This window comes from Musa acuminata, chromosome BXJ1-7, assembly GCF_036884655.1.
Source record: "Musa acuminata AAA Group cultivar baxijiao chromosome BXJ1-7, Cavendish_Baxijiao_AAA, whole genome shotgun sequence".
NCBI lineage: Eukaryota > Viridiplantae > Streptophyta > Magnoliopsida > Zingiberales > Musaceae > Musa > Musa acuminata.
Genome location: NC_088333.1, coordinates 20,349,262 through 20,361,487, shown reverse-complemented (window position 1 = coordinate 20,361,487; position 12,226 = coordinate 20,349,262).

Genomic DNA, 12,226 nt, shown 5'->3' with positions numbered 1-12,226 from the left:
AACCGAAGTACAAAGCGAAAAACTTTTCTGAAGCCTGGAACCTTCCTTCAGCATTCCAACAACAGGGGGCAATATTTATCATCCCATCTCAATTAGGGATGTTTGATGAGGTATTTATGAGGTGGGAATCAATAACAAAAAATCTAGTATCTTTACAAGGATTTACTGACCCATTGGCAAAAATGGAGTTTATTGAAAATTTACTTGGAGAAGCAGAAAAACTGGCGTGGATTCAATGGCGAATGGCCTACCCAGATGAATACCAACAGCTTCTTGCCAATGCAGATGGAACAGGAGGAACACAAAACATCCTCTCGCAACTAAGGACCATCTTTATACTTGAAGACCCATTTCAAGGATCAACTACAGCACAAGAAGAGGCCTACAGAGATCTTGAAAGGTTATCCTGTACTAACCTCAAGCATATTATTCAATTTCTAAATGACTATATGAGGTTAGCATCCAAAACCGGAAGGATGTTTTTAGGACCTGAATTATCAGAAAAACTATGGTCCAAAATGCCAGGAGAATTGGGAAAAAGAATTAAAGCTGCATTCGAAGCAAAATACAGAGGAAATACTATAGGAGTAATCCCAAGGATCCTTTTCTCCTATAAATACTTGGAATCAGAATGCAAGGATGCTGCGTTTAGAAGAGCATTAAAGGATTTATCCTTTTGCAGTGAAATTCCTATCCCAGGATATTACAGTAAACCAGAAAGGAAATACGGGGTGAGAAGATCTACAACATACAAAGGCAAACCCCACTCATCTCATGCAAGAATCGAAAAGAGAAAGCATTTGATAAGAAATAAAAAATGCAAATGCTATCTCTACGGGGAAGAAGGACACTATGCAAGAGAATGTCCTAATGACAAAAAAAATATCAAAAGGGTAGCTATATTTGAACAACTAGATATCCCTGAAGAATATGAAATACTATCTGTCCAGGAAGGAGAAAACCAAAGCGATGCTATCTACTCAATATCTGAAGGAGAAGATGCAGAAGACCTACAACACGGTATTCACTCCTTCACCCACAAAATTTTTGCTCTAGTAGAAGATAGTAGAACTTGGTGGATAGGTCCTGAGACAGGATACAGGGCAAGGATACAAGTCTCTCAAGAACAAGCGGAATGCAGGCATATATGGGAAATCAACACAAAGCTACCATCAGTACTAGAAGAATGCAAATGCTGTAAAAGAAAATCACAAAGGAGACATAGGAGGCATTGTCCTCTATGCAAAATCACCTCTTGCGGAATGTGCAGTATATACTATTTTGACAAAAGAACACCTGTCATGATGGAAGAACCTCCGAGGTATGAACCTAGAAACTTGCTTCAAACACAACAAGATTTTATTAATCATTGTGAAGCTGAGATACGAAGGCTCAAAATGACCGTGGAATTCGAGCAACAAAAGGCCAAGGAATTAGAAGAAGCGCATGCTCAATCCATAGCCATAGCACAAGAAAATCTCAACCTCAGAAATGAACTATCAGAACTAAAAGAAAAATACAGTAAACTGGAAGAAGAAATCCTGGAAGTAGACAGGTTGAGACTGGGAAAGGCAGACCTCCTAAGAGAAATACAAAGGCTCGGGAAGGTAAAAATTGAAGAAAGTGAAGAGGATGAAGAGGCTCTTGTTCTTTTAGAGGAAGAAACTCAAAAGGTTCTTTCTATGGAGACAAAAGAAACTGGAGGATCAAGAAAATCTAAGAACATGCTCTTCAACTTAAAGGTACATATGGAAATCCTAAATATTCCCCTTTTTGAAATTAACGCTATATTGGACACAGGAGCTACAACTTGCTGTATAGACGAAAGGGCTGTACCAAAAGCTGCAATAGAGGAAAATCCCTATGTAGTGCACTTCAGTGGGATTACCTCTAAAACAACAGCAAACAAGAAGTTAAGGGGAGGAAGGATGACTATTGGAAATAACAGTTTCAGAATACCATACACTTATGCATTTCCAATGAAGCTCGGGGATGACATTCAAATGATAATAGGCTGTAATTTCATAAGGGCAATGCAGGGAGGAGTAAGGATTGAAGGTAACACTGTCACATTCTATAAAAACCTGACAACTATTAACACTCTGCCCTACATCTCAACAGCCACAGCAATAGAGGAGCTAGATCTGGAAGAGGATGATTATATCCAGATCCAGGAATCAGTGCTATATTCAGCAGAAACTCAACAAAGTAATGAAAGCATAAAGGCCAAGTTTGGAAGCCTATTGGATCAATTAAAGGCCCAAGGATATATTGGAGAAGATCCCCTCAAATACTGGAAAAAGAACAAAATAACATGCAAGCTGGAAATTAAGAATCCAAACTTTGTGGTAGAAGATAAACCTCTTAGACATCTGACACCACAAGCAAAAGAAGCCTTTTCCAAACATGTGAAAGCGCTACTAGAGATCGGGATCATTAGACCAAGTAAAAGCAAGCATAGAACTACGGCTATAATTGTCAACTCAGGAACTACAGTGGACCCCATAACAGGAACAGAAAGAAAGGGGAAGGAAAGGATGGTCTTCAACTACAAGAGGCTTAACGACATTACCGAAAAAGACCAATACAGCCTTCCCGGTATCAACACAATACTCAAGAAGGTTAGTAACAGCAAAATTTATTCAAAATTTGACTTAAAATCTGGTTTCCATCAAGTCGCAATGCACCCAGATTCAATCGAATGGACCGCATTCTGGGTTCCCGAAGGATTATACGAATGGCTTGCAATGCCATTCGGTCTTAAGAATGCCCCTGCTATATTCCAAAGGAAAATGGACAACTGTTTCAGAGGTACAGAACAATTTATTGCTGTGTACATAGATGACATACTTGTGTTCTCAAAAAAATGAGAAGGAGCATGGGCAACATCTCACCAAAATGTTGGAAATATGTCAAGAAAACGGTCTTATTCTAAGCCCAACAAAAATGAAGATTGCAGTAAGAGAAATCGAGTTTCTTGGAGCAGTCCTGGGCAATTCAAAAATCAAGCTGCAACCCCATATCATCAAAAGGATCGCTGAGTATCAAGAGAAAGACCTCATGATAAAGAAGGGTCTTAGATCATGGTTGGGAATTCTGAATTATGCAAGAAGCTATATACCCAACCTAGGCAAACTATTAGGCCCGCTGTATTCAAAAACAAGCCCAACTGGTGAGAAAAGAATGAATGAGCAGGACTGGAAGCTAGTCAGGAAGATCAAAAACCTGGTACAGAACCTTCCTGACTTGGAAGTACCCCCTGAGGAATGTTTCATAATCCTAGAAACAGATGGATGTATGGAAGGTTGGGGAGGAATTTGCAAATGGAAGAAACAGAAATACGACCCCAGAAATACAGAAAAAATATGCGCATACGCCAGTGGATGGTACAACCCAATCAAGTCCACCATAGATGCCGAAATGCATGCGGTTATGAAGACCCTTGAAGCATTAAAAATTTACTTCCTGGATAAAAAGGAAATTATCATAAGAACTGACTGCCAGGCAATCATAAGCTTCTTCAACAAATCCTCTCAGAACAAACCATCTAGGGTGAGATGGATGGCCTTCGTAGACTACATAACAGGAAGCGGCGTTGAAATCAAATTCGAGCACATTGAAGGAGAGAGTAACATCCTAGCCGACTCCTTATCTCGACTAATAAATATTTTGATTGCAGGATGGCCAAACGAATCACTCTGCCTACTTCTAGAAGCGGCACAGGAAGTTCAAGCCAAACCCAACCCCAAGGCCGTTACTCATTTGAATCAACTAATGAATCAAGTGACCTCCTCCTACAATACCAACAGGAGATGGATAGACTCACAACCGGAACACGTGGAGGACTCTCTTTCAGCAAAATGGGATTATCTGAAAGGAGGCTCGGAGCAATTCAAAAGGAAGCCTCCAGACAAGCACTTGAGGCATTGCAACAATTCTTCAACATCCACTTAATCAAGACTAAAGAGTATCAGAGAAGGAGCGGTGGAAAAGACAACTGGTACAGAGACTGGTTACCAGTCGTTCTTCAACAACAACGACAACTGGAGGAGGCCCTATCTCTGGTAAAAGACGTCTCACAAAGAACAACCAGCTTCAGCCTTTAGGGAATGGCGGACCCCTACAATCAGCTGAAGGAATCCACTTTCTCTTCGCCGCCAAATAAAGACAAGTGAAGCTTCCGGGAACCACTCGTAGTGTCTACCAGCTGGAAACAACTGGATGCATTTACTTTCCTTAGTGTTTAAGTGAGAAAGAGCTGAGCCTCGGGGAGCCGCTCGTAGTGTCTACCAGCTGGAAACAGCTGGATGCATTTACTTTCCTTAGTGTTTAAGCAAAACGAGCTGAGCCTCGGGGAGCCGCTCAGTTCGAAAGCTGGCAACAGCTGGACAAAGGAATATAAAAGGAACGGATATAAGTGCGATGGGGCCCAATGAGCACCCGGCTTTATCCTTCCTTTCTATATAAACCCTCGCCCAGACTCTTGCAAGGCATCGGTCGAAAAACCAGAGTCTTACTTGAGTAGAAACCAATCTGTAAGCCTTTCAGCAATCCTTTGTAAGCAATTTAAGCTTTCTTCTCGTTTTTTTGTGCTTACTATTTCTTACAAATTTTTGGTTGTATTCCGCTTCCCCAGTTTGGTATCAGAGCCTACCGTTTTGATATAGTCTCTTACTTTGCTTATGATATTAATGCTATATATACATGAAATTGATTTCTCTTGCAATCTAAACTTGTGAGGAGCCCGAGGAAGGCAATTAGGTCAGGGAACCGCAGTAAGACCTTTGACGCAAGCCCTCTAAAGTTAAGAAAGTAAGTAGAATTAAGCTCATGCATATCTAGTATATGTCTAAGCTTTGGGAAGAATCTATTCAGAAGTGGTATACCGACTCTCATACCTCCCATCTTGATTACTTAAATCTAGCCGAGACTTCAAAACCTACCCAAAAGGAACTTGCCCACAACATTTCAGTTATTTACGACCGAACTTGTCTCTCAAGTAGAGTAAATCTAAGAAACTTTAAGCTCCTGCTTGAAGAAAACCAAAACCTTGAGCATAGGATTAAAAGGCTTGAATCCTCAGTAAAAACATTAACCTCCTTATTTGTTGAAAATAAGCCTCTCACCCAAACTGAAGTTCAGAAACTGTTGTTTGAAATAACTAAGCAATCTAGGCTTATTGAAGAAGAAGCCTTACGGCTTTCACGAAACCTCGATCAAAAACTCCAAAGGATTGAAATCTTATTATCCAAAATAGAAAAGCAAATTTTTGGATGAGCCACATATCCTCAAGGAGTACCGAATCCTACAAAGAAGCTCTTAAGGCCACTGAATCCATTGATCCCCCGTCACTCGGTTTTCTTAAAACCAGTGATTGTCCGGGAACTCTCAGCCACCAGACAGCTGTAATTAAACAGCACAACGTGCAAATACAACTTTTAATACAGATAGCTGAGGACATAAAAGGAATACGAACGGAACTACAGACAATACGGGAGTTGCAACAATCAAAACCCATACAATCCCAAGTAGTACCGGACGAACTCATCTCCAGACTAGCAAACCTCAACTTAGGTCCTTCGGAAAGACCTAAAGAGGCAAAAGGAAAAATTCTGGTCTTTAAAGACCCCATAAAAATTTTCCAAGAAGCAAGGAAATGACTACCAGAACTCAAGAGGTGTCTACATCAACTCCTCTCGTGGAAGACCAAATCAGGAATTACCGGAGGAACCAGAGGAGAATATTCAACGCCAGAAGGCGACTCGGGCAGCTTATCTCCAGAAATACGGACTCAAATATACAAATTCTGGAACAACAGATAGACCCTCAAGCACAACTACAATTATCTATGAGGGAAAGGGCTACAATAGCGCCTGCTGAGGTGCTATATCATTCAAGAAGAGATGATGTACATCATAGGGTCTACACACACAGGTCTGAAGAAGCCATGTTGGTCACAAATAACCAGGAAGACAGGGCTTTTATACAAGAACGAAGTTTTGACCAACTGATCCGGAGTGGGATGAGATACATTCATCTAGGGATCCTTCAAGCAAGGATCCAAACACTCCACCGACAAGAAGAAGGAACACTAGCACTATTGGTGTTCCGCGACAACAGATGGGCTGACGACAGGTCCATCATTGCAACTATGGAAGTAGACCTGACTAGAGGGAGTCAATTAGTCTACGTGGTACCAGACACCATGATGACGGTAGGAGATTTCTACCGTAACATACAACTCTCAATACTAACCCATGGTTATGATACATGGCAGAATGGAGAGGCCAATTTATTAATCACCAGGGGATTGGTAGGGCGACTTTCAAATACCCCGAATGTCGCCTTTGCATATGAAATTTCAGGGGTGGTGGACTACCTAACAAGCCATGGCGTAAGAGCTTTGCCAGGTAGGAGGTACTCCACAACAGAAATTCGAGGAAGAGACTGGATGATCAGGCCTACGCAGGTCTCGATTCCCATGCAACCTGTTGAGCTCAGAAGCCGAAACCTGATCGATGGGAGAATTTTGATCAGTTTTGAAAATTACAAAGCTGCATCAACATCCAGTAGGATCCAGTACAACAACGTTGACGATGAAACGTTCAGAGACGAAGAAGAGATACGAAGTCACACAATAGCCGTCAACATTCAACTTTCCAGTGATGAAGAAAACGAGGCAGAAGAACTACAAAAAGATCTAAACTTTTACTTCCAAAATATTAATGACTCAAGGGAGGAAGTAGAAATGCCATATCCTCAAAGGCCTCGACGAGAACTAATCGCAGCAGGATTAGAAGAAGAATTAGTGATGGAATACCCCCAATTAGCAAAATTATCCCATCAGGTATATTCATCATCTGCTATTTCAAATTACAGGCCTCCTTCGGACTCAACTATGGGGCCAATAAACTACCCCCCAGCAGTAAACATAGAATCCACAAGTCAAAGGCCAGAGTATGAAGGATACTCAAGGCAACAACCGAAGTACAAAGCGAAAAACTTTTCTGAAGCCTGGAACCTTCCTTCAGCATTCCAACAACAGGGGGCAATATTTATCATCCCATCTCAATTAGGGATGTTTGATGAGGTATTTATGAGGTGGGAATCAATAACAAAAAATCTAGTATCTTTACAAGGATTTACTGACCCATTGGCAAAAATGGAGTTTATTGAAAATTTACTTGGAGAAGCAGAAAAACTGGCGTGGATTCAATGGCGAATGGCCTACCCAGATGAATACCAACAGCTTCTTGCCAATGCAGATGGAACAGGAGGAACACAAAACATCCTCTCGCAACTAAGGACCATCTTTATACTTGAAGACCCATTTCAAGGATCAACTACAGCACAAGAAGAGGCCTACAGAGATCTTGAAAGGTTATCCTGTACTAACCTCAAGCATATTATTCAATTTCTAAATGACTATATGAGGTTAGCATCCAAAACCGGAAGGATGTTTTTAGGACCTGAATTATCAGAAAAACTATGGTCCAAAATGCCAGGAGAATTGGGAAAAAGAATTAAAGCTGCATTCGAAGCAAAATACAGAGGAAATACTATAGGAGTAATCCCAAGGATCCTTTTCTCCTATAAATACTTGGAATCAGAATGCAAGGAAGCTGCGTTTAGAAGAGCATTAAAGGATTTATCCTTTTGCAGTGAAATTCCTATCCCAGGATATTACAGTAAACCAGAAAGGAAATACGGGGTGAGAAGATCTACAACATACAAAGGCAAACCCCACTCATCTCATGCAAGAATCGAAAAGAGAAAGCATTTGATAAGAAATAAAAAATGCAAATGCTATCTCTGCGGGGAAGAAGGACACTATGCAAGAGAATGTCCTAATGACAAAAAAAATATCAAAAGGGTAGCTATATTTGAACAACTAGATATCCCTGAAGAATATGAAATACTATCTGTCCAGGAAGGAGAAAACCAAAGCGATGCTATCTACTCAATATCTGAAGGAGAAGATGCAGAAGACCTACAACACGGTATTCACTCCTTCACCCACAAAATTTTTGCTCTAGTAGAAGATAGTAGAACTTGGTGGATAGGTCCTGAGACAGGATACAGGGCAAGGATACAAGTCTCTCAAGAACAAGCGGAATGCAGGCATATATGGGAAATCAACACAAAGCTACCATCAGTACTAGAAGAATGCAAATGCTGTAAAAGAAAATCACAAAGGAGACATAGGAGGCATTGTCCTCTATGCAAAATCACCTCTTGCGGAATGTGCAGTATATACTATTTTGACAAAAGAACACCTGTCATGATGGAAGATCCTCCGAGGTATGAACCTAGAAACTTGCTTCAAACACAACAAGATTTTATTAATCATTGTGAAGCTGAGATACGAAGGCTCAAAATGACCGTGGAATTCGAGCAACAAAAGGCCAAGGAATTAGAAGAAGCGCATGCTCAATCCATAGCCATAGCACAAGAAAATCTCAACCTCAGAAATGAACTATCAGAACTAAAAGAAAAATACAGTAAACTGGAAGAAGAAATCCTGGAAGTAGACAGGTTGAGACTGGAAAAGGCAGACCTCCTAAGAGAAATACAAAGGCTCGGGAAGGTAAAAATTGAAGAAAGTGAAGAGGATGAAGAGGCTCTTGTTCTTTTAGAGGAAGAAACTCAAAAGGTTCTTTCTATGGAGACAAAAGAAACTGGAGGATCAAGAAAATCTAAGAACATGCTCTTCAACTTAAAGGTACATATGGAAATCCTAAATATTCCCCTTTTTGAAATTAACGCTATATTGGACACAGGAGCTACAACTTGCTGTATAGACGAAAGGGCTATACCAAAAGCTGCAATAGAGGAAAATCCCTATGTAGTGCACTTCAGTGGGATTACCTCTAAAACAACAGCAAACAAGAAGTTAAGGGGAGGAAGGATGACTATTGGAAATAACAGTTTCAGAATACCATACACTTATGCATTTCCAATGAAGCTCGGGGAGGACATTCAAATGATAATAGGCTGTAATTTCATAAGGGCAATGCAGGGAGGAGTAAGGATTGAAGGTAACACTGTCACATTCTATAAAAACCTGACAACTATTAACACTCTGCCCTACATCTCAACAGCCACAGCAATAGAGGAGCTAGATCTGGAAGAGGATGATTATATCCAGATCCAGGAATCAGTGCTATATTCAGCAGAAACTCAACAAAGTAATGAAAGCATAAAGGCCAAGTTTGGAAGCCTATTGGATCAATTAAAGGCCCAAGGATATATTGGAGAAGATCCCCTCAAATACTGGAAAAAGAACAAAATAACATGCAAGCTGGAAATTAAGAATCCAGACTTTGTGGTAGAAGATAAACCTCTTAGACATCTGACACCACAAGCAAAAGAAGCCTTTTCCAAACATGTGAAAGCGCTACTAGAGATCGGGATCATTAGACCAAGTAAAAGCAAGCATAGAACTACGGCTATAATTGTCAACTCAGGAACTACAGTGGACCCCATAACAGGAACAGAAAGAAAGGGGAAGGAAAGGATGGTCTTCAACTACAAGAGGCTTAACGACATTACCGAAAAAGACCAATACAGCCTTCCCGGTATCAACACAATACTCAAGAAGGTTAGTAACAGCAAAATTTATTCAAAATTTGACTTAAAATCTGGTTTCCATCAAGTCGCAATGCACCCAGATTCAATCGAATGGACCGCATTCTGGGTTCCCGAAGGATTATACGAATTGCTTGCAATGCCATTCGGTCTTAAGAATGCCCCTGCTATATTCCAAAGGAAAATGGACAACTGTTTCAGAGGTACAGAACAATTTATTGCTGTGTACATAGATGACATACTTGTGTTCTCAAAAAATGAGAAGGAGCATGGGCAACATCTCACCAAAATGTTGGAAATATGTCAAGAAAACGGTCTTATTCTAAGCCCAACAAAAATGAAGATTGCAGTAAGAGAAATCGAGTTTCTTGGAGCAGTCCTGGGCAATTCAAAAATCAAGCTGCAACCCCATATCATCAAAAGGATCGCTGAGTATCAAGAGAAAGACCTCATGATAAAGAAGGGTCTTAGATCATGGTTGGGAATTCTGAATTATGCAAGAAGCTATATACCCAACCTAGGCAAACTATTAGGCCCGCTGTATTCAAAAACAAGCCCAACTGGTGAGAAAAGAATGAATGAGCAGGACTGGAAGCTAGTCAGGAAGATCAAAAACCTGGTACAGAACCTTCCTGACTTGGAAGTACCCCCTGAGGAATGTTTCATAATCCTAGAAACAGATGGATGTATGGAAGGTTGGGGAGGAATTTGCAAATGGAAGAAACAGAAATACGACCCCAGAAATACAGAAAAAATATGCGCATACGCCAGTGGAAGGTACAACCCAATCAAGTCCACCATAGATGCCGAAATGCATGCGGTTATGAAGACCCTTGAAGCATTAAAAATTTACTTCCTGGATAAAAAGGAAATTATCATAAGAATTGACTGCCAGGCAATCATAAGCTTCTTCAACAAATCCTCTCAGAACAAACCATCTAGGGTGAGATGGATGGCCTTCGTAGACTACATAACAGGAAGCGGCGTTGAAATCAAATTCGAGCACATTGAAGGAGAGAGTAACATCCTAGCCGACTCCTTATCTCGACTAATAAATATTTCGATTGCAGGATGGCCAAACGAATCACTCTGCCTACTTCTAGAAGCGACACAGGAAGTTCAAGCCAAACCCAACCCCAAGGCCGTTACTCATTTGAATCAACTAATGAATCAAGTGACCTCCTCCTACAATACCAACAGGAGATGGATAGACTCACAACCGGAACACGTGGAGGACTCTCTTTCAGCAAAATGGGATTATCTGAAAGAAGGCTCGGAGCAATTCAAAAGGAAGCCTCCAGACAAGCACTTGAGGCATTGCAACAATTCTTTAACATCCACTTAATCAAGACTAAAGAGTATCAGAGAAGGAGCGGTGGAAAAGACAACTGGTACAGAGACTGGTTACCAGTCGTTCTTCAACAACAACGACAACTGGAGGAGGCCCTATCTCTGGTAAAAGACGTCTCACAAAGAACAACCAGCTTCAGCCTTTAGGGAATGGCGGACCCCTATAATCAGCTGAAGGAATCCACTTTCTCTTCGCCGCCAAATAAAGACAAGTGAAGCTTCCGGGAACCACTCGTAGTGTCTACCAGCTGGAAACAGCTGGATGCATTTACTTTCCTTAGTGTTTAAGTGAGAAAGAGCTGAGCCTCGGGGAGCCGCTCGTAGTGTCTACCAGCTGGAAACAGCTGGATGCATTTACTTTCCTTAGTGTTCCTTCTTCTTGTCGGTGGAGTGTTTGGATCCTTGCTTGAAGGATCCCTAGATGAATGTATCTCATCCCACTCCGGATCAGTTGGTCAAAACTTCGTTCTTGTATAAAAGCCCTGTCTTCCTGGTTATTTGTGACCAACATGGCTTCTTCAGACCTGTGTGTGTAGACCCTATGATGTACATCATCTCTTCTTGAATGATATAGCACCTCAGCAAGCGCTATTGTAGCCCTTTCCCTCATAGATAATTGTAGTTGTGCTTGAGGGTCTATCTGTTGTTCCAGAATTTGTATATTTGAGTCCGTATTTCTGGAGATAAGCTGCCCGAGTCGCCTTCTGGCGTTGAATATTCTCCTCTGGTTCCTCCGGTAATTCCTGATTTGGTCTTCCACGAGAGGAGTTGATGTAGACACCTCTTGAGTTCTGGTAGTCATTTCCTTGCTTCTTGGAAAATTTTTATGGGGTCTTTAAAGACCAGAATTTTTCCTTTTGCCTCTTTAGGTCTTTCCGAAGGACCTAAGTTGAGGTTTGCTAGTCTGGAGATGAGTTCGTTCGGTACTACTTGGGATTGTATGGGTTTTGATTGTTGCAACTCCCGTATTGTCTGTAGTTCCGTTCGTATTTCTTTTATGTCCTCAGCTATCTGTATTAAAAGCTGTATTTGCACGTTGTGCTGTTTAATTACAGCTGTCTGGTGGCTGAGAGTTCCCGGACAATCACTGGTTTTAAGAAAACCGAGTGACGGGGGATCAATGGATTCAGTGGCCTTAAGAGCTTCTTTGTAGGATTCGGGCCCAACATAGTTCATATGTGGGCCCAACTGGCCCCTAATTGGGTTGGCCCAATTCCAATCCTAATTATATGCTAACTATGAATTCTAAGACATTTATTAAGCTAAACAAGTCTGTAAGTCTAGGTTT